This window comes from Mauremys reevesii, linkage group 9 (assembly GCF_016161935.1).
Source record: "Mauremys reevesii isolate NIE-2019 linkage group 9, ASM1616193v1, whole genome shotgun sequence".
NCBI lineage: Eukaryota > Metazoa > Chordata > Testudines > Geoemydidae > Mauremys > Mauremys reevesii.
The window spans coordinates 87,499,902-87,524,133 of record NC_052631.1 but is presented as its reverse complement, the minus strand read 5'-3'; the positions used below and the strand labels follow the sequence as shown (position 1 = coordinate 87,524,133).

The 24,232-nt window shown below is 41.5% G+C and overlaps 1 long non-coding RNA gene across 4 annotated transcripts in view; it reads right to left on the bottom strand.

The window, feature by feature from the left end:
* Positions 1-23,820, bottom strand: part of LOC120372711 — an 84,032-nt gene extending 60,212 nt beyond the window's left edge. For 3 of the 4 annotated variants that reach the window (XR_005585134.1, XR_005585132.1, XR_005585133.1), the window contains exons 1-2: positions 23,491-23,820; positions 14,107-14,200 (exon numbers count right to left, since the gene is read on the bottom strand). This is a non-coding gene — a long non-coding RNA (uncharacterized LOC120372711). Of the gene's footprint in view, positions 1-14,106; positions 14,201-22,033; positions 22,072-23,490 lie in introns of those variants that run through there. The other variant, XR_005585135.1, reaches the window with a different exon arrangement.
* Between the last annotated feature and the right edge of the window lie 412 nt (positions 23,821-24,232).

Below are 24,232 nucleotides of genomic sequence, written 5' to 3'. Positions count from 1 at the left end.
TACTCATTTGTCTCTCAAAATGAGTGCAAATTATCTGACTTCGGGTTATCACCGTAGGCCTATAATATTCAGCTAAATTCCAGCCTTTAGCACAACTCCTCTTTTCAAGCCTTAACTATAACAAACTTAATAACCTATTTGCTTATGTTCACCTATTTGCCCCCAAGCATGTTCCAAGCTAATAAGCAATACACCCCTATCAATCATGCTCCTATACTGTCGTTTCACCTCTAGCAAGCATAAAAATCACCCTTGAGACATGAATCAGTGTCATAGGTCATAAGATCAGGTCAGGGGTCACCACACTAACATTTGGCACACATTTTAGTGGTGTAGATACTCCCAATGTGCGAGGCAGCTAAGAGTCTGTCCCATTATATTTTAGAAAATTGAATAAACATTAAAGGAAACTATTTTAACTCAGGAAAAAGAGGTTAGAGGCAAAAATGCATCCTTTAAAAATTTGAAGTGAAATTGTAATGAGGAAATTAGAAAGCAGCATAAACTCTGCAAAGTCAAATGTAAAAATATAGTTAGGCAGGCCAAGAAAGAATTTGAAGAGCAAGGACAAAAAAGGAACAGCAATATTTTTAATTACATCAGAAACAGGTAGACTGCCAAACAGTCAATGGGGCCACTGGACAATCAATTTTCCACAACGAGCACTAATGGAAGACTAAGTCATTGCATAAAAGCTAAATGAATTCTTTGCATCCATCTTCACAGCTGAGGATGTAAGGGAGATTCTCACACCTGAGCCATTCCTTTTAGGTGACAAATCTGAGGAACTGTCCCAGATTGAGGTGTCTATAGAGCAGGTTTTGGAACAAACTGATATGTTAAACAGTAATAAGTCACCAGTACTAGATGGTATTCACCCAAGAGTTCTGAATGCAATCAAATGTGAAATTGCAGAACTACTAACTGTAGTATGTATCCTATCACTTAAATCAGCCTCTGTACTGGATGGCTGGGGGATAGCTAATGTAATGCCAATATTAAAAAAATCCTGGGAATTGCAGGCCAATAAACCCAACTTCACTACAGGGAAACTGGTTGAAATGATAGTAAAGAACAGAATTATCAGACACATAGATGAAGACGATATGTCAGAGAAGAGTCAACATGGCTTTTGTAAAGGGAAATCATCCCTCACCAATCTTTTAGAATTCTTTCAGGGTGTCAACAAGCATGCAGACAAGGGACGTCCAGTTGTTATAGTGCTCTTGGAGTTTCAGAAAGCCTTTGACAAGGTTCAAAGGCTCATAAGCAAAGTAAGCAGTCATGGGATAAGGAGGACGGTCCGGTGGATCAGTAACTGGTTAAAAGATAGGAAACCAGAAGGGAGGAATAAATGGTCAGTTTTCACACAGTGGAGAGTGGTAAACAGTGGGGTCCCCCATGGATCTGTACTGGGACCAGGGCTGTTCACCATATTCATAAATGATCTAGAAAAAGGGGGTAAACAGTGAGGTGGCAAAGCTTGCAGATGCACAAAATTTCTCAACATAGTTAAGTCCAAAGCTGACTGTGAGGAGTTACAAAGGGACCTCACTGTGACTGAGCAACAGAATGGCAGCTCAAATTCAATGTTGATAACTGGAAAGTACCGCAAATTGGAAAATAATCCTACCTCTACATACAAAATTATGGGTTCTAAACTAGCTGTTGCCAGTCAAGAAAGATCTTGGAGTCATTCTCACTAGTGCTCTGAAAAAAAAATCTGTTCAGTGTGTAGCATGAGTCAAAAAAATTAACAGAATGTTAGGAACCATTAGCAAAGTGATAAATAGTAAGACAAGGAATATCATAATGCCATTATACAGATCCCTGGTGCGACGGTGTACCCCATAAGGCTTCATGCAAATATGCTTATGAATGTATATATGACATAACTAGAAAATGTTTTCTGCTACGTATGCCATGTAACATAGCTATGTAAAAGTTATGATCTACTGAATACATTCCTCCTATTTGTACTCATGTATCATTTTTGTACTTGAAATTAGGAATATTGGCTGTATACTTGCTAGATTTCTAAGTAGCCTTAAAAAGCATTTGGTCCGCTTCTTGAGAAAAGAATGTGCAGATTAAGTGCCCAACCAAGAAACACTTAAGGGACAATGGATCTTGGGAGGCTCCAATCCACATAACAAGTCGACATGAGGACCTTCAAGGGAGCAGGTAAGCAATGGCTGCTGCCTGTAAAACTTGAGTCACGCACGGACATGTGACTTGCCCGTGTGACTCTAAAACTCCATCTTGGAGCTGGATTTTGCTTAGAAGAGAGGAGGGGGTCTCCACCCACAGGTGAAAGTCTATTTACGCCTGTGGGCGATCCCTCCATTTTGTCTTCAGCTGGCTAAAGAGATGTGGTGAGTCGACTGCTGCCACTCCCCCGTTGACTCTGCCTGCGCCTCTCACGGCAGTGCAGTACAGGAGTCGACGGGAGAGCGCTCAGCGGTCAATTTATTGCATCTAGACTAGACGCAATAAATCAACCCCCGCTGGATCGATCGCTGCCCGCCGATCTGGCGAGTAGTATAGACATACCCTAAGGGGGAATATGATAGAGGACTATAAAATCATGAATGGTGTGTAGAAAGTGAATAAGATAGCGTTATTTACCCCTTCACAACACAAGAACCAGGAGTCACCTGATGGAATTAAATAGGCTGCAAATCTAAAAAAGAAATAAGGAAGTTCTTCACACAACACAAATATGAATTAGGTCAAGGAAAACAAAAGCAAATTGTGTTAATGGGGGGGGAGAATATGTCCCAAAAGAATATGACCTGATTAGCAAAGCCTGTGAAGAAACTGAGTCCTGCTTACTTTCAGTGATTTCCTTGGTTATTTTTGGTAATATCCTCAAACCTCTTAAAGGACATTCAATAAAAAGGTCACCTGAAAGTATTTGTAAAGATTAGCATATAGCAGAATGTGTTTACAGTGCACTATTTGCTACACACTGTATTCACTCTCATGGAAGAAGAAAACTGCAGAATTTATCCTCACATAGGAAATCAGGATGATATTGTGCAAGGTCACGTTCATGGATTATAAGATTTCCACCAGTCAATCCTGAGTTATTGCTTTGTAAATACTCAAAAACCTAATTTGATAGATACTCTACAAGAAGTTTACAATAGGAAATTACTTCCTTCGTGTGTCAAGATAAACATTCCATTTAAAAAACCAAGACATTTAGCTTGACATCAAGGAGTTCCCATATTTTTATTAATGCAGGCTTGATTTCAAACTAGATCTTTATCATTCTATTGTTATTAACCCTCCTAACAAGCCGATTCTTTTCACAGTTAACATGGATTATTCTAATGGAGAGGACAGATGGGTTTGGGATCATCTATGGCTGTTTGCACACCCATAGCCTCTTAATCAACCAAGGTGAAATGAAATGCGGGATACATTGCCCAAACATACACTCCCCTTTTTCCTAGAAGTATCAAGTGATTCTAGTATCAGAGGGGTAGCTGTGTTAGTCTGGATCTGTAAAAGCAACAAAGAATCCTGTGGCACCTTATAGACTAACAGACGTTTTGCAGCATGAGCTCAGGTTTATATATGCAAGAAGCAAGCTAGAGATAACGAGGTTAGTTCAATCAGGGAGGATGAGGCCCTGTTCTAGCAGTTGAGTGAAAACCAAGAGAGAAGAAACTGGTTCTGTAGTTGGCAAGCCATTCACAGTCTTTGTTTAATCCTGAGCTGATGGTGTCAAATTTGCAGATGAACTGGAGCTCAGCAGTTTCTCTTTGAAGTCTGGTCCTGAAGTTTTTGCTGCAGGATGGCCACCTTAAGAGCCATTCCTAATATCTGATTTGTGTCCATTTATCCTTTTCCTTAGAGACTGTCCAGTTTGGCTGATGTACATAGCAGAGGGCATTGCTGGCATATATTACATCAGGTGAATGAACCGGTGATGGTGTGGCTGATCTGGTTAGATCCTGTGATGGTGTCGCTGGTGTAGATATGTGGCCAGAGTTGGCATCGAGGTTTGTTGCATGGATTGGTTTCTGAGCTAGAGTTACTATGGTGCGGTGTGCAGTTACTGGTGAGAATATGCTTCAGGTTGGCAGGTTGTCTGGTGTGGGATCATTGTCCAGGATGGGTTGTAGATCCCTGATGATGCGCTTTTGAGCTGGGGACTGTATGTGATGGCCAGTGGAGTCCTGTTGGTTTCTTTCTTGGGTTTGTCTTGTCTGGCTCTGTTGATCTGTCTCCTTATTTCCTCATGCGGGTACTGTAGTTTTGAGAATTCTTGGTGGAGATTTTGTAGGTGTTGGTCTCCGTCTTTGGGGTTAGAGCAGATGCGGTTGTACCTCAGTGCTTGGCTGTAGACAATGGATCTTGTGGTGTGCCCGGGATGGAAGCTGGAGGCATGAAGGTAGGCATGGTTTTCAGTATAGGGTGGTGTTAATGTGACCATCAATTATTTGCAAGTGGACCTCCCGTGTAGATTGGTCCAGGCTGAGGTTGATGGTGGGGTGGAAGCTGTTGAAATCGTGGTGGAATTTTTCCAGAGTCTCCTTCCCATGGGTCCAGATGATGAAGATGTCATCAATGTAGCATAGGTAGAGAAGGGCGTTGTTCCAGGTCAGCCATAAAAATATTGGCATTGCCACTGATCTGGAGATATATATTGTCATCAAATTTGAAATAGTTGTGTCTGAGGATAAAGGCACAGAGCTCAGCAACCAGTTGTGCTGTGGCATCATCAGGATACTGTTCCTGACAGCTTGTATTCCATCAGCGTGTGGGATGTTGGTGTAGAGAGCCTCTACATCCATGGTGGCCAGGATGGTGTTTTCTGGAAGGTCACCAATGCATTGTAGTTTCCTCAGGAAATCAGTGGTGTCAGTGCTGGTGGCATAGGGTCTGAGTAGAGAGTCCACATATCCAGACAGTCCTTCAGTGAGAGTTCCAATGTCCGAGATGATGAGGTTTGTGGATTTTGGGCAGTAGATAGAATATATGTTGGTTTGTTCCAGTGTTAGTGTAGGGAGTGTCCTGAGTAGATGGTGCAGTTTCTTAGTGTATTCCTCAGTGGGATCTGAGGGAAGTGGCCTGTAGAATTTGGTGTTGGAGAGTTGTCTGGCGGCCTCCTTTTGGTAGTCAGACCTGTTCATGATGACAACAGTACCTCCTTTATCAGCCTCTTTGATTATAATGTCAGGATGGTTTCTGAGGCTGTGGATGGCATGACTTAGGTTATGAGGCAAGCAATGTTGTTTTTCCACAATTTCTGCCTGAAGCATTCAATGTATAGGTCCAGACTGTCATTTCGACCCTCAGGAGGAGTCCATGTGGAGTTCTTCTTTTTGTGCTGTTGGTGGGAGGGTAACTGTGTATCAGTGCGCTGTTCAGTGTTGTCCTGAAAGTATTCTTTGAGTCGGAGATGGAGAAAGTAGGCTTCCAGATCGCCACAGAACTGTATCATGTTGCAGTTCTGGTGGGGGTGGCAGGGCAGAAAGAGAGTCCCCGAGATAGGACAGACGTTTCTTCTGGGCTGAGTGTATGGTTGGATAGATTGACGATATTGCTGGGTGGGTTAGGGGTACCATGGTTGTGGTCCCATGTGGCAGGTAGGAGTTTAGACAGCTTACAGTCCTTTTTCCTTTGTAGAGAGGTGAAGTGAGTGATGTAGATCTCCTGTCTTATTTTAGTGAAGTCCGTTTGTATGGAAGTTTGGTTATTAATGAGAATCTCCAGGTTGGAGAGCTCTTTTTTGATGTTTTCCTGTTTGCTGTATAGGAGGCTGATCAGGTGGTTCCTCAGTTTCTTTGATAGAGTATGGCATAATCTCTCACTGTGGTCTGTGTAATATGTAGATAGCAGTGGATTTTTTACCTTTAGTCCATTTCGTATGATGTCCATCCGTTTGCATTTGGAAAGGAAGATGATGTCTGTCTGTATTTGTGCAAGTTTCTTCATGAGGTTGATGGATTTTAAATGCAGTGCCTTGCATGGTGTCAAGTATCAGAGGGGTAGCCGTGTTAGTCTGGATCTGTAAAAGCAACAAAGAATCCTGTGGCAACTTATAGACTAACAGACGTTTTGCAGCATGAGCTTTCGTGGGTGAATATCCACTTCTTCGGATGTAAGTGGTGGAAATTTCCAGGGGCAGGTTTATATATGCAAGCAAGAAACAAGCTAGAGATAACGAGGTTAGTTCAATCAGGGAGGATGAGGCCCTGTTCTAGCAGTTGAGTGAAAACCAAGAGAGGAGAAACTGGTTCTGTAGTTGGCAAGCCACTCACAGTCTTTGTTTAATCCTGAGCTGATGGTGTCAAATTTGCAGATGAACTGGAGCTCAGCAGTTTCTCTTTGAAGTCTGGTCCTGAAGATGTGATTCTACATCTTTTTGACCCTTTTACCATAACACAACAGAGCCCAGAAATGCAGTTTTCCAAAAGTTCCATCCTGGGCTAATTGCTTGTCCTTAATTTCTTTGCACAAGTTAGCATATTGGATGCTTTAGTAAACAGGGTAGGGGGAACATTGTTTGGACAGACCAAAAAGGAAAATCGAAAAAGGAAAACCAAATCCCAGAGTAGTGGTAAGTATTTTAAAAGAGCCTAGTGATTCCAGAGCCTATGACTGGTGGTGTCAAAGGACCCTAAGGGGGTCAGGTGACCAACTGAATTTGGCCTCCAGTGATGGGATTTAAGCACCTAACCCACAAAGGCACCTTTGAAAATCCCAGCCCAAGAGACCAGGTCACTTTTGAAAATGGTTCTTTGGGTGATGCTACTTATCTGGGGTGCAATCCTCCCAACATAAGGTACAAGCAATTCCCCTTGACTTCAATTTTTTTAGCCTTGAATGGAAATAATTTCCTGTGGCAAAGGAAAAGGGACCCTGGAAGACTTCACTTTTTAATACTCAAAGAACAGTGGTACTAAATGTGACGAGTTGGATCACAGAAACCCCCCAGGGAGCTGCCAACTGATGTGCCAAGACTACCTCTGCTTCTGTTTTCCCTGCCAGCTCAGGACTCCAGCACCCTGTTTTGCTGAGCCAGACACTCCCGTCTGCTCCAACAGTTAGACCCAGGGTCTGAATTACTTGCCCCAAAGCTGCAGGTTTACCTGAAAACAGCTCACAGAAGTGTGCTTGTCTTTAGCACTCAGATGCCCAACTCCCAATGGGGTCTAAACCCAAATAAATCCATTTTACCCTGTATAAAGTTTATGCAGCATAAACTCAAATTGTTCGCCCTCTATAACACTGATAGAGAGATATGCACGGCTGTTTGCTCCCCCAGGTATTAATACATACTCTGAGTCCATTAATAAGTAAAAAGTGTTTTTATTAAATACAGAAAGTAGGATTTAAGTGGTTCCAAGTAGTAACAGACAGAACAAAGGAATTCACCAAGCAAAATAAAATAAAATGTGCAAATCTATGTCTAATCGAACTGAATACAGATAAGATCCTCACCAGTTCCAGAATGCTCCCTTTTACAGACTAATCTCCTTTTAGCCTGGGTCCAGCAATCACTCACACCCCTTTGTTCCAGTTTCATCCAAGTATCCTGAGGGATGGAGAGGCTCCCTCTTTAGCCAGCTGAAGACCTCACGGAGGGGTCTCCCAGGGGTTTAAATAGACTCTCTCTTGAGGGTGGAGACCCCCGCCTCACTCCTATGCAAAGTCCAGCTCCAATATGGAGTACTGGAGTCACCTGGGCAAGTGACATGTCCATGCATGACTCACAGTCTTTACAGGCAGAAGCCATTGTTCACATGGTATCTTGTATGTCTCCAGGAAGACTTATTATGTAGACTGGAACATTCCAAGAGGCATTGTTCCCCAAGTGCTTCCTGATCGGGTACTTAGCCTTGCGAATTCCTTCCTAAAGAAGCTGACCAAATGCCTCACAAAGCTTACCTAGAAATCAGGCAAGTATACAGCCAATATTCTTAACCTCAAGTACAAAATGATATATGTGTACAAATAGGATGAATAGATATAGTAGACCATAACTTTTACAGAGATACGTTACCTGGCACAGGCAGCACAAAACATAGTCCAGTTATGTCATATTCCCATAAAGCATTACGGGGTACAGCATCACACTAAGCTTCTGGGAATTCAGTAGTGAGATTCAGAATAAAGCATCTTCTATTTCTGGAAATCAACCAGAAGGAGCTTATCTGGCTTCCTTACCTTCCTAGCCCTTTTCTTTACATCAGGTAATTCACCCCCTACTGGCATATCAAAATCACTATCATCAACATTGCATCAGATCTTGAAGATCCAGAGCACTTAACAATCAGATCATGCTGTGAGGACTATCCCTCTTTCTTCCAATCACAGAGTCCGGAGTAGGAGGGAAGAACTCCTTCTGTAGGAGCTATTTTTAACATCTTCTCATCCCAGCCAATTCTGAAATACTCAGGCATTGGCCACATCTATTTTATACTGCAACAGGCTGCTTGCTTATATACTACAGGGAAATACAACCTAGATGTAGCTATTATAAAATGGGTGCATAACTAGTTTGAAAACTGTTCCAAGAGAGTACTTATCAGTGGTTCACGGTCAAGCTGGAAAGGCATATCAAGTGAGGTCCTGCAGGGATCAGTTCTGGGTCTGGTTCTGTTCAATATTTTCATCAGTGATTTAGATAATGGCATAGAGAGTACACTTATAAAGACTGATGATAGCAAGCTGGGAGGGGTTGCAAGTGCTTTGGAGATAGGATGAAAATTCAAAATGATCTGGACAAACTGGAGAAATGGTCTGAAGTAAACAGGATGAAATTCAATAAGGAAAAATACAAAGTACTCCACTTAGGAAGGAACAATCAGTTGCACCCATATAAAATGGGAAATGACTGTCTAGGATGGAATACTGTGGAAAGGGATCTGGAGGTCATAATGGATGACAAGCTAAATATGAATCAGTGTTATACTACTGCAAAAAAGAAAACATCATTTTACCATATATTAGGAGTGTTGTAAGCAAGACCCAATAAGTAATTCTTCCACTCTACTTCACACTGATTAGGCCTCAATTAGAGTATTGTGTCCTGTTCAGGAAAATGTGGACAAATTGGAGAAAGTCCAGAGCAACAAAAATGACTAAAGGTCTAGAAAACATGACCTGTGAGGGAAGATTGAAAAAATTGGGTTTGTTTAGTCTGGAGAAGAGAAGACTGAGGTGGGTCATGATAACCATTTTCAAGTACATAAAAGTTGTTACAAGGAGGAGGGAGAAGAATTGTGCTCATTAACCTCTGAGGATAGGACAACTAGTAATGGGATTAAATTGCAGTAAGGACAGTTTAGACTGGACATTAGGAAAACATTTCTAACTGTCAGGGTAGTTAGCAATGGAATAAATTGCCTAGAGAGGTCGTGGAATCTCCATCATTGGAGATTTTTAAGAGCAGATTAGACAAACACCTGTCAGGGATGGTCTAGATAATACTTAGCCTGCCTTGAGTGCAGGGAAATGGACTAGAAGAGGTCTCTTCTAATCCTACAATTCTATAAACAGGCTGCTCCTTAAGTAGCACAGAATCAGGAAAGACCATTTGAAGGCAATTGGTTGTGCAAAAAAACACCACACAAGCAAGCAAATAATAAAATCCCTCCAAAATGATGCAGACCGGATTCATCATTTGCAGCTACTTTGCAATCCTTCCTAAAACACACACACAAGCAAAGATTCAAAAGGCAAGTATTGCGAAGGATAAAAAGCTCTGTTCACTAATAAGGTCTGAGCCTTCTCTCACAAAAATAATATTGAGATGGTACGAGCTGTCAGAGAAAATGGAAGCTGTAGGGTAGCTTTTTTTAATAGGTTGCCTACTGGTTTGTTTTATGTGGCTTGCCAATTTCTCTAGAAAATACTCCCCTTCTCCATAAATCCCTGTTCAATAAACTCCAGTAGACAGAGTCAAGTAGTTCCCAGACAATCTTCTAGCAGGTGATGAGTAACCAGCACTTTAAAATTAGAAAGAGAGAGAGAGGGTTTTTTTGTTTTGTTTGTTTGTTTTTTTACACTGTTTCCCTTAAATAAGAAAAATGATGCACATATTTCAAACAATGAAATGAAAGATCAATGGAAAGGAGAATGAATCACTTTTTTTAAAAAATGTATTACTCTGATCAAGGTTTGAGGCTTAATTTGAGATTTCTGCTCACTTCTTTTGTCACATGTGCTTTTACTTACAAATTATGTGTGTGTCTGTGTATATATGAATTACTGATCATGTGAGGCACTGCATCATGTGAGGCACTGTGCAAACACACAGTGAAAGACAGTTCTTGCCCTGAAGAATTTAGGCTAATTAGAAAGCACACACAGTGGGTGTAGAAACAGAGGCACAACGAGAGGAAATGACTCAGAAAGCAGCTCAGTGGCACAGAACTCAGATCTTGACTTCTAGCCGAGTGCCCTACCACTAGAATATGCCACCTCCCCTTGCCCTGACAGCAAAGCAATGTTCAGATTCCATATTTTTTTCCATGCATGTGAATTTCAGCAAATTTCTCTCTTGTGCAACTCCATTGAACTTGGCCCACTCGGACCATTCACATACTGCATCCAAGACACATTCCCTAAATACAAAGTGCAAATGTAACATGGACATATTTCTAAATATTCAAACATGCAACGATTAAAACAAGTAAAACAGAAGACACATCCTACTTTGCATATGAAAACTAGTAACACTCATTTAACGCTACATTTTTCACCAAGTACTACTGTTTTTCTTGGATCAGATTATAACCCCCTTGATGAGCAGTTATTCACAGGGAATCTCATTGATTTTAATGGGACCCCTTGTGGGAGTAAACTGCTCACCAGTGCAAGTGTTTGGGTCAATATTTCCTTGGACTTCATTCGGAGCACCCTTTCTCTTTAGATCCACAGTATGACAAGTATGATTTCATTCAGACCTGCCTTCTGAATGAAATCACTGCCAAAATCTCACCCCGTCACAATGCCCACAACAAGTGAGATAACAATTCAAACAAAAACAAATGGGGTAAGATTGACCCCACTGAAGTCAATGGCAAAGATCCCTTTGATCTCAATGGTGCTAGGATTTTCCCCCTCATTTCCAAGCTAACCCCCTCCTCTAAGTTTTCCAGGGCATCGTGTCATCTCTTCTGTGTTTATCTTTTAGACTGGAAGCCCTTTTTCGCATCTCTACTGTCTCAAGCACATGGATGACACTTCATAGATAATAAATAGTAGTAAGATTACATGTAGCATGTTCTGGCAAAGCCCCATTACCTTCAATGGGATTGCAACAGGGCTCTAATAGTTTCCTCTGAAGGGTGACGGAGGATAAGTTATTAGGCATTTAGAGAGTTTTGTGTAGAACTGAGATCAATACCCTTTATAACCCCAATCCAGCAAAGCACATAAGCGTGTGCTTATCCTTATGCAGAGTGACTACTCCCACTGATTTCAATGGGGCCATTCTGCGCTTAAAGTTTTGGGTGTTCTGAAGTGCTTTGCTACCTACAAATCTGTCCAGCTGCGTGACATCAAGGCATGTGAAAGAGTTAAAAGTTGATTTTTGAATCTGAGTGTCTTTCCCCTTTTGGATTTCTACTTCAGTATTTCATTATGGGGAGTTTTACTAATGCTTGCCTATGGGGATATGGGTAATGGCACCATCTGACTCATCATAATTGCATTCAAACTCATATTGCTTTTACATTTTATTTCTCTTTGCCATTCTGACTTGTAACTGCCAACAGCAGGCTGAAGTTTTACCTAAATGAGAGCATTTCTACTCAGTGAAAGAGCATTATACTGTGCCATTTGCTTAATAGTTCATATTACTGTGTAGGGAGCGTTGCATCCTAAGGCCAAGTTCCTGGCACCCAGTTTGTTAAAAGTTTCAAGGGTAACACAACTACTGCCTTTGCATGGTAAAACTGTATTGTCTCGGCAAAATGATGGATTCACAGATAGATGAAAGTCAAGGAAAATCTATGTTTGGGTTGATATGCTTTAACTGCATCGTTTCTGTACTTTAATCGCTCCTAATAAAAATACCAAGCGTTAATGGTGTATTATACAGCCAGCATGGAATAGGGTTTTCTCAGGCCATGTCTCCATAGGCAAAAATGAAAAAAACCCACACCCCACAGCAGTGAGTCTCAGCAGTGCCGTAACAAGGGTGAGGCAAGTGAGGCACTTGCCTCGGGCACGCAGAGCGGAGGGGCGCAGCTCTACCGCCGAAGCGGAGTGGAGGGAAAAAAAAAGCCGCGATTGGCAGCAGCTCTACTGCCGCCGCTTCTTCGGCCGCAATTTGGCGGTGGTCCCGAGTCCCTCTTGGAGGGAAGGACCTGCTGCTGAATTGCCGCCGCTGCTTCATTCGTTCTTCGACGGCGGGTCCTTCTCTCCGAGAGGGACTCAGGGACCCGCCGCCGAAGACCCTGGAGCCGAGCCTTGCCTCAGGCGCAAAAATTCCTTGTTACGGCTCTGAGTCTCAGAGCCCATGTCAATTGACTCAGGCTCACACTACGGGCTAACAATAGCAGTGTAGACATTCTCACTTGGGCTGGAGCCCATTCTTTGAAACCTGAGGAGGGGAAAAGGGGAGATGGTCTCAGAGCCCAGGCTACAACCCGAGCAGCAACATCTACACTGCTATTTTTAGCCCTGTAGCACAAGCCCTGTAAGTCTAAGTCAGTTGACTCCAGGCTCACACTTGCTGCCTCAGGGTTTTATTTTGCAGTGTAGACATACCCTAAGGGTCAGACTCTGCCAGCATTATGTTGATTAAGTCTGCAAGGGCTTTCAGTGAGACTATTGGACACGGGGAGCAAAATGAGATAACATGTTGGATAGCAAGGACCACAGGATGCAACAAAAAGGGTGAAGTTCACTTGTGAAGAGATCTGCTAAGCTGATGGGCTGCATTATCCTGGCTACTGCTGGAGAGAAGGTATGAAAAGTAAGGGTGACCAACATATAGGAGTGCTACCTATTGACTTGCTGACAATGTTTTAAACATCTACCATCCACTGGCTGTGGAATTCATGTACCTTCTGGAACTGGGGCTGAAACAGATCCCCAGTTTTGTGAAGATTTCAGTAAGAGAGCTGCTCCCAATTAATTTCTGTGCTTCCACTTTTGGTGACTGCTCAGATATGCTTAAATATCCCTAGTAGCAGATGTGTCCAAACACTAGAAACACAGGTTCACCTGGTCTACATAGTTCTGTGGGATACTGAGTAAAACCAAGGCCCTGAGTATGTATGCTATGAAAGATACTATGAAAGTATTTGAAAAGGTGCTGGTGGAATTCTAACTTAGATACAATGTACATTCTGCCTACCTAAAATCAGTGGGCTACATTATTCTATACTCCATATAGCCACATATCAGTCCTGATGCTAAAAGTAGCCTCATTACATCCTAGAGGTAGCTGTATTTCAGTGGTAGGTAGTAGCTCCTATAAAGAATCCAGAAGTTGTTTGAGATTCTTCTGGCAGAAATATACTGTGTAAATGCAAAGTATTCAACAGATTAGTATGCATAAATAAGTGAGGCAGCACAATTAGGAAGATAGGAATTGCCATCCTAGATCAGACCTGAGATCCATCTAATTCATTATCCAGTCTTGAACAGTGACCACCCCCAGACGCTTCAGAGAAAGTAAGCACCCTGAAGTGGGATAATCTGTCCGCCCCCTACATTAGGTCTCACCCTGGTCTCTGTTAGAGATTGGCGTAAATCCTGAAACATGACATTTAATATCCCTTTTAAATTTTTTGTTAGCATGAACTATTTTAACTCTGGATATTTTGTTATCCACATATGTCTATTCCCTCTTTGAAAGTTGCTAAGTTCTCATATCTGGCAGGTAGAGCTGGAAGATCTATTCAGGGTGAAAACTATTATCACAAACAGAAGAGCAGCCTAAATTTGATTATCATGATTCCCATTTATTTCTTGTTTAAAATTATTCAATTAGTGTTTTGCTGTGTGGTGTTTGCTTTCAGTATTTACAGTTCAAAAATGAGGCATTTTGATTCAAATTGACCTCTGTGACCAATGTTCCCCGATTGGATGAGCAAAACTACTATAATCAAGTGTCGAAATACTCACAAATTATGAACTTGAAATTGACTTTCTGCAACACTGAGTTTATGTCTGCTGTGATGGAGCACGTGCAGGCCAATAATCATGTTTGCTGGAACATCTGGAGAGAGCTAGCAGAGAAGGGGTGACCAGTATTTACAGACAGTATGAAAATAACCCAGAACACTCAAGAAGAATTGAATCATTTCTCAATAAGTTCCGTACTTTAGACTAAAACTCATTCTTCGCTGTCTCCCATTATAGATAAGAATGAGGCATTCTGAGAGCCAACACAGAACAAGAATATATACTTACAAGTTTTCCTTTGATGCAAAACCGAAACTAAAAAGCTCAAATCTCCCATTCCAATAATACCTGCAACATTCCATTGGACATCATTACACATCAAGATGACCCTACTGCATTATCCCACCCCTCCTGTCTGGAAAAGATGTGTCATTTAAAATAGAAGGCCGGAAGAACTCATCCCTCAAGAGTTAATGACCTCACAAGCAACAACTAAAAGTGAAAACTGAGCTAAAGGGACTGCTTAAATGCTTGTGAACATTAACTGTCTGATAGAAATATGGATCCTTTGACACAATGTATAAGTAAAGGAGGAGATCAGTTATCACTACTTTCCTTTTGAGTTAAAAAAAATTCTTAATCACAGGAATAGGTAAAGCATTTGAAAGTGGCCATTTTCTACTTTTATATATTGCATTAAATGTAGAAAGAGTCTTCTGTCCTAAAGCATATTACAAATTTTAACTGATATACACAGGGATTGTTTTATCTACCAATAAAATACACCCATCTCTGGAGTGAAACAGCAACTCTCTAACAATTTCATACTAATTTATACTAATGCTACACAGTAGTTTAGGACAGGGAGACATTATACAAGTTGATCTACTCTACATTTTAATTGAACTACAACTGAAACCACCTGGAGAGTTTAGATAAGCCATCTCATTACCTGCACTGGAATTTGGTGCACACATTCTATTGCTGGGGCAAGTGTGATAAGCACGTTTGATTATCACAAGTGGTCAGGGCATCACTTTTACAGCTCATTAAAAGATGGCGGTCAAGATTTACAAAAGTTACTAATGGTTCCCCACTTGAGTCACTCTAAGGCAGCCTGACTTTCAGAAGGACTGAGCACCTACCCTGTCAAAAACATCCTCCCTTCGGGATGTCTCAAGTTGGGAACACTAAAATTGAATTATCCAAAACTGTTAGTCATTTCCAAATAGGTGCAGTTAAGTTTGAGTGGCACAGGGCCTCTAGAACCATGCTGCACAGCTGGTTCAACACTTAAGGCACAGCTATATTTGGGAGGTAGGATTACCAGCTCGCACAGACATACCCACGCTAGCTCTGCTGGAGCTAGTGCACTAAAAATAGCAGTGTAGCCAGAGTAGTACAGGACCTGGGTACTTATTCAGATGGCTAGCCCAGGCTGCCACCAATGCTATCCCGGCTATACTGCTATTTTTAGTGTGTTAGCTCAAGCAATGATAACTGGAAATCGTACCTCTTAGCTCCTCTAAAACATTTTCCTCACATATCTATGTGTTCCTAGGGTGTGGGGCTCCCAAGCATTGATCCTAGTTAGCTTTTGAGAACTGATGGGATCAGAGCATGGAGTAACATGACTAAGGGTCATTTAGCTAAGACAGCATCTGTCCAATTCACTGAAGATAATAAGAACAGATATGATGACACAAATCAATATTCTGTACGAACTGGTCATTTAAAACAATGCGATATATATTTGCTAATATCTCACTTTGTTATTATTTAAAAGACATAGCCCTCCCCTTCCCTTCCCACTAACAATGGATTCGATTTTCTCCTCTAAAATAACTGGACATTCATATTTTCCTCAGATTTTCATAAACATATTGACTAATACAGTGATTCTCAACCTGCGGGCCACTTGCAGCCCAATCAGCACACAGCTGCGGCCCATATGAAATCCTCAGGGTCATAACTAGGGTGGAGCAGGAGGAGCACCTATGCTGGGCTCAGAGCTGGCGGGGGAAGCAAAAATGGGGCAGCGCAGGATCTGGCCCAGCTTCAGGGCCCCCCTGAGGGGATCGGGCCCAGCGGTGTCAGGTACTCTCCCAGGCAGGATTGGGCCCAGGAGTGTCAGCACACACCCTCACCCCAACCCCACAGGATCATTGGTCAGTGACCCCAGCTGGAGCAGCATCCCCAGCACTAGGACCGCAGTGGTAGGTAGGCAGGGCAGGCTGCATGTCTGAGGTAGGAGACCAGTGGGCACAGGGAGGAGACGCAGGGGATTAGGGACATTGGGATGGGGTGCAGCTGGTGGAGGAAGTGGTGGCTGGAGGCAGTCCCTGGATGAGGGGAGTCGCCCTGTACTGGGCAGAGCTCCCCATCTTTGCTGGCAGGCTCCGCAGCTGCATTCTCTGGGTATCAGCTCAGCTGCATTGCCAGCAGCAGTGCGGAAGCGAGGGTAGCCATACGCCAGGCCATGCCACCCTTACAATAAATTAGTTCATTTTAACAGTTAATGTTTTGACTTATTTTGCTAAATCAAAATGCTCTTGGTAGACATTTGCCAGTGTTGAAATGAAAGGTACTTATCTATTTGAATCACATTGTTGTCATATAACAAATACTCAACTTTTTTTTTTTGTAGATGTACAGGTAGCATTTTTTATATGGATGTGACCCACATAACAGAGAGCACTGCATATGCTGCCCAACAATGGTAAATAGGTTGAAAACCACTGGACCGATATAAGGAGAATGCTAGTTATTCCCAGTCTAGGACTGGAATTGTGAATACATAGTGCCCATACGCATTGATGTTGATCTACAGAGTTAGGAATTTTTTCTAAACCATCTAGGTATTGCATATATCAGTCTAGGTTGAAATGATTTCAGAAACTGTTTTTACTAATACATATCTGTCTGTACTTCTAAGCGGGTTATACGAGTTTTGATCTTCAGCTTTAAAACCTTGAGCCCGTTAGTTGCTAGGAAACCAACAAATCTAATTCCTGTAGCTCTTTATAACACAAGGATATAATTATATAGTGACTCCTTAAAAGAAACCTACTATATATGTAGTTTTTAAATCCTATTTTTCAAAAAAAGAAATTGAAGCTCAATTTATTCAGCTAATCCTAAGTAAAAGAAAAGAGAATACTATTTTTATTGTTGTAACAAAGATGGTAAAAGGAGAAAGACAGAATATTTATTTTATCTAATATTTTATTTATCTCACTGCTGAAATAAGAAATGAGTAAGCGATAGTTATAAGGTCTTCAAATTTACTTCTCATATGGATTCTCAATTTTCTGTTTAATATTTCATTATCATTATTGTTGATCATTTCTGGTTCAAAAGATGCATTCATAGACATTCAATCTAGTGTTTTTATGAGCAACATTATTCATAAACATATGTAAAAGGTCTCTGCTTTCATTATAGCATAACCAGTTAACAATCTATCTATGTATGCCCGTCTGACCTTGCAATTACTGGCTTATCTATATGATGAATTGCATTGGAGTTATTAATTCTACTTCCTTAGACTTTCATTCTTCTGTTTGACAGGTCTACCAGGGAGAATAACGTGAATTCGATTAATAACAATTATCAGCGACACAGTAGGAGCCTGAACAACATTTTGTTCAAAAAGTGATATTTTGTTCATGGACATAAGCAAATTTAAATACCCTCAATTCTAAGAAACTTATTTCTTGAATCCATTATAGCAAAGAAATGGTGATAGCTCGCCTAAGAGAGGATGGATATGTTCAATAGTATTGAAATATAGAACCTAGCGTCTCTGCACTAATTATCTCATTAGCTCTCAGTAAATGTGCACAAGAAATAGCGGCAATTGAAAAATTGAGAAAATTAGTTTCCCCTGTTATAGAGCTTTCAAAAAGCTCTACGTTTTGTGCCCAAGTAAATACAGTTTGTACAATATTTATAGTACAAGCTGGTAGTAATCCCTTTATTTATTTGGCCTCTCCCCTTCCATTATAAGATATTCTGCTGCCTAGTTTGCCTATAGCTAGAGCAACCCAGGTCTACATTATGATAACAACCAACAACTGCACATAATAAAATTTGTTTTTACGTTTTTCTTTTTAAAAAACCCTAGGAAATGACATTTAAAGAACTACATTAGGTTAAAGTTATTTAGGTTGCAGACTCAAGCACTTCAAGGAAATGCCAGATCTCTGGTTGCCCACATAAAACTTTATTCTGTCTTTTTTGCAGATGATAGTCTTTAATTACATGATCACATACTATTCACACCCTCCCCCAGGACTTCATTCAGTACGCAGCCTACACACTAAATGAGGCAGGAGTCCTGCGCAAAAAGTAATATGCACAAGGGGGCAGAATTAAGGGACAGCCATAAATCTGGCATTTCCTAACTTTCATATACTTGACTTTACAATATAAATAACTTTAAAATAGTTTTTGAATGAAATACACACTCATTTTCTCACATATTTTCATACACATACGGGAAGTGCATAACTAGTCGTGGTCGGCCTTGAAAATTCTAATATTAGAGCCTAAGCCTCCAAAACCCTCACTTGTGTGTGTAGTCCTGACAAAGAGAATCCCATTGAAATCAATTGGGCTATTCGCATGAAGAAGATTTAGCACATTGGACTCATTTATTATTTCATCAATTTTTTTCCCAAAAGGGTCTGTCCTAAAAGCTCTCAGAGCTTATGTAATATTAAATATATAAACAATAGATGAAATCCTGAAGAAGCGCTTTGGAACCAAAAAAACAAATGGCTCACTAAATAAACAACCTTCCTCATCTGACTGCCCCTTAAATCACCCCTCACAAAAAGCCCAAGAAACAGGTGGCTGGAAAACTAATCACAGGAAGACAGCTCGAAAGAGTGGAATTGTTTAATTCAGGAAAAAGACAATGAACAAGTTTAGTATTTGTAAGAGACAAAGAAAGTACCTAAAATAATGACAAGATTGACATGTTGATGGCTTCTATGACCCCAGTCACATAATATAAGAACAAGGAGACATTCACTGAAATTGGAAGGTGGTGAATTAAATATGATAAAAAGGAAAAGCTTTTTCATACAACACGCAGTTAGACTGTGGAACTCATTGCAGTGGTATGTCCTATGTTCCTATAAATAAGCCCGAGAGCCTGCCCTGGGAGCAAGTAAAATTAGACCAAGGCAGGAGTCCACAATAAGGATCCTGTGACGGGTTGGACCCCTTGGGAAGCCACTTGATATGCTGAGATACCACTGAGTCCACCTGTTCTGCCAGCCTGGGCCCCCTTTAACCTGTCTTGCTGAGCCAGGCTCTTAAAGCCTCCTCTAACACACACACACAGGCAGGGCCAAACCCAGCTGCAGATCAGCTCTGGGAAGACTCAGCTTCAGGGACTTGCTCCAGTGCTCAGATGTCCACCTCCTTTGAAGTACAGACCCAAAGATATATTATGAAATTCGCCACCTCCCTCAATGTGGAGAGAGGTGTGCACCCTTCTTGCCCCCCAACCCCCAGTTAGAAATTACAGAAACTGGATTTAATAAACAAAAATAAATGTATTAACTATAAAAGGCAGATTTTAAGTGGTAAAAGGGTAACAAGCAGAACAAGGCTGATTACTAAGCAATGAAATCAAACACACAAACTAAGCTAGTTTCATTAAAGAAATTGGTTGCAAATAATATTTCTCAACCTAGATATTATTGCTGGCAATTTGCAAAGTGTCTGTGGTTCAGAGTTCGTTATATTCCTTTTCTGACTGGACCCTGTCTCAGTCCGGCCTCCCCCCTTGCCTTTCCTTTTGCAGTCTTTCTTCTTGGACAAACAGTCCATGGAGAGGAGGAGTCCTGTTTGCCTTCCTCCTCACCATTAAATAGGATTTGCTTAAGGCGGGAATCCTTTGTTTCCCAGACTTGACCCCTCCCCATTCCCTTACAGTGGAAAGTTACAAGAAGTCCCAGGTAATGTTTTAGTATCAGGTGACAAGACTACCTGACTCTATAGGATCAGAGCATCCATGAGTCAGTGGCAGTATGAAGCGTCCACAGGAAGGCCAAGCTTTTCACAGTCCATTGTCCTCACTGATGGGCCATCCACCCTGTCTGACTTTTCCACTGTTGTACCTGAAGTGTTAGCAGTGGGCGTCACCCAAAGTAGCATAGTTGAATACAGATACATAGTCGATATTCCTAACTTCAGATACAGAAATGATACAGGCATACAAATTGGATAATCACATTCAGTAAACCATAACCTTTCCAGTGATATCCCACATGAGCCATCTTGCATAAAGTATATCTCAGTTATGTCATTCATATCATAAGCACATTTTCATTAAGAATATAGAATAACACATCTCAGATGCCATCACAAAATAGATCATGCCACTAACCAATGGCTTTCAGTTTAAAAGCAAGCCCATTTAGGACTTCAGAGGGCAAAGGCAACATCTAAAACTCTATGTGGAAACTTGTCAGGGGTCAGTGTAGACTACCAAGCACTGGTGTAATGAATCATCTGCATAAAATACACTACTTAATAAGTGAGCATCTACATTCTACACTAACCTAATTTTCAACTGATCTTAAAGAGTTGCCCCATGTTTACCCATTACAGTAGATTTATTTCAAACTGGCAAAGACATGGATTATTGTAAAAGGTCCTCGTCTGAAAAGAAATGCTATACGCCTCTCATCAAACATGGATTCACAAACACAGCTCTTGGATAAGGCTTTGACATGAACCTTGAAAAGTGAACCTGAGGAGTGAGCAGAGAGTGAGCTCCCTCACAGACCCTCGATGACAGAGGCTGATATATCTCTGTCATCCCCTCCAGTTTCTTCCTACAACCTACCAATATGACCTCCACCTTTTCCACTTAGCCAGCTTGGCTGCCCTGCTGGAGAACCAAGTCTCGGACAATGAGTAACTGCACCTTATGGATCAGAGGAGAGGAGTACCCACCGTTGTCTCACTCTCATTAACACTCACAATAACCACATATACATGATAAACAGAGGTGAGCCCAGTGAGCGTGTCCTGCATGAGACAGACTTCAGGTAAGATGAACCAGTTTTCAACACCACCCTCCAGCATGTCTCTGAAAATTCCTGATGGGGAGAAAGTTATTTTCTCCAAGAGGCAGCTCAGGTCTTTCAGGTTGTCCAACATGCAAAATAGCATTGTTGCTGGGGACCTTTCAGAAATAATTTCAGGGGAAAAGAAAATTGTTCTTCGCCTTCACCACAACAGCAACATCAAACTTCAAACAGTCTTTATGTCACCATCAACCAGTCTTTGAGGAACAACTGCCACTGGTGCTCTAACTGCTGGTCCATATGTGCCATCAGTCACAGATATCATATATAGTGGTTACCTGTGAGGACAGGGTTATATGTGCCCCTTGGTGTTTATGGTAGCGATTGCAGTCAATCCCTGTGAACATTCCCACTGTGTATAAGAAGCTTTCAGAACCTGAGATGACCCAGACTAAGCTGAATATTTGTATAGCTAATTAAGTTCCTCCTTCTAAAGAGCTCTGACTACTGAGTGCATTACAAAGCATCCCAGTTTCACAACACCTACCATGCTTTAAAAGGACAAGTACTTAGGTTATTGTTGTATCTGCAGCTTGAGTATTTTTAAGAGATAATAAGAGAATGGATTTTCTCCCCCCCCATCTAAGCTAAAGTTACAAAATTGATCCAAACTTCTTTCCTTTCCCTCTGTTCATCAGCTCTGGTGCCACTACCACTCCCTTTGGAATTTAGATTCTAAAGAAAACCTTATCTTAACAGAACAGAGGATGTTAAAAACTGCTCCAAACTGACAGAGACTCAGCCAAGTCTGATGCAGTTCCCGCTAATCCACCTGAAGTGAAAATAGGAACAGAAGGCTAAGCAGAAATATACTATACCTCACTTGTGTCTTTCAATGAATCAGGCATGCTTCTACTACTGCAAGAGCAAATAAACCCTATGCCACTATAGCTCTGCTTATCTAGCCTTCTCGTTTGAGTTACCTTTCTACAGCTGTGGTGTCTAAACCTTTTACTACACAATTGCACCAAGTATAAAAGTAGAAAAGGGAAACAGAGTTGTGATCGAGCATTGACTTGTGAGATTGTTTGTATAATTACACTACACTGAAATAATAGAAACATAAAATCATATTCCAGCCACCATTTATTTGCTTCTTTAATCATATTTCTAGATTTCTTTAAGTGCATCATTAATGGCAAGTTTCCCATATGAATGTAGTATATTGTTTTTAAGAATACATATGTATAATATAGCCAGACGTGGCTGCATATAAGAACTACACTGTTGCTGGTAGTCTGGGAAAAGATTAGCACAGAGCACTAAAGAGAGAAAGTAAAAACCGAACAGCATTGGAAGAGGTTGCCAGGATTCTTCTGTAGCCCCTTCTTGTTAGCAAAAGTATGAACACAGCGGAAGGGTGCGGCTAATTACTGCCCATTCATTGGAGCAGATGTAGCACATTATACTCCAAGGTGAATAAAAGGCAGATAGGCAAAGTCAGCTGAGCTAGGGTGTAGAAAAGGAACCTTAGGAACGGTCAAACCTGGGAAGACAGCTCGAACTAGTCTAGTGTTATCTTGGGATTACCTTTTGATTACTAAAGCCAGACTCTAGAAGGGATGATGTTTAAACTCTATAATAAGATTTTGTGCAGCCTTTACTAACTTATAAGCATCTTTCAGTACTGTGAAGCAAGAGGGCCCTTTATTCTAGGTGCTGAGTCAGTGCAGGTTTTGGGTAAGTGTTTAAAAAATAATATGGAGCACCCAGAAAATGTTAACTTCCCTGCTTTTGCCTCTGCAAAACATTCAGCCTAGAAATACTCAGGGAAAACTGGAACTGCAACGCCATGTTACTATGTGCACTTCTGCAGGGCAGAGGGGTGAGCGAGCTTTTTTTAAACTTCCAGTTGTAAGTTCTTCTGCCAGGTGCCAGTGGCAGCAATGACAGGGGGTTTCAGTCTGCACAGGGGCCCTGTACTAAAATAAATAGAACCATGGCTGGAGCCCCACCTGGAGCAGCACTCCTACTTCTAGCTTGAGGAAATTAAAATATAACATCCCTGATCACCTTCACAGGTGGTTCTTCCCCCTTGCAGGTACTCAGGAGTCGTTGGCAATATTGAATCACAAATATCTTCTGTTTGGGGGGGGGGGGAAAACAACTCAGGAAGCACAACAATGTATATAGTTGCATGGAATAAAATTAGCAAAACCCCCGTGTATCTGGAGTATGGCCAACACCACAGCTCCATGTATTAATTGTCTGGTTTGTTGAGGTGCAGAACTCTTAGTCACTAGAATAATCCCCACCCACCTAAAACCACACTTACGAGTTCAATTAGAGTCAGCAGTAGTCAAAGACATCATGGAGCGCTCCCTGTCCTCATGCTCAAGCTGAGCAAAGTCTGCACCACCAGAGCCTACTTCACCATGTAGCTACCTGCTCCAGTTCCATGACATCAGTTCTGCTGCAGCAGGTTTGGTCAGTCCTACAAAAGTACCACTGGTCTACTCAGACCTTGCTGTAAATTCAACTCTTTATCTTCACTGATTCTGGTCTAACCTAATCCAGTACAGTAGAACCATCTGTCTACTATTCAGAGTCTTCAACTAGGAAGCCCAGAACAAAACATAACCCCTAAGCAGAGGCCCAACAGTTGGAATAGAGGTCCTGGGTGGACCTGAAACCCAGTCCCAAACCAGAATCCACTATCTATAAAGTCAGGGTGACTCACTGACTCTAGGGCATGTCTTGAACAATGTCTATGCCCTTACATGAGTACATTTACAGCAACAGTCTGGTATCATTTATACAGTCAAAACATAGACAAAGTTCATCTAAAGCAACAAAGCACGCTATGTGTGACTATGGGTAAGCAACATTAAATTCATGTAAATGAGGCTGGCCAGAGGGGGCTTTGCCTCTTTTTCCCTGAAGATGGAGCAGAGACTTCCATCCCTCTGCCTTTCAAGTTTCAGTCTAAGCTTTGCCCCCCTACATATTGGGATTTGAGTGTAAATGCAATCAATCTTGAATACATTATTGATTTGTTTCCATATTGCTTTGGGAGG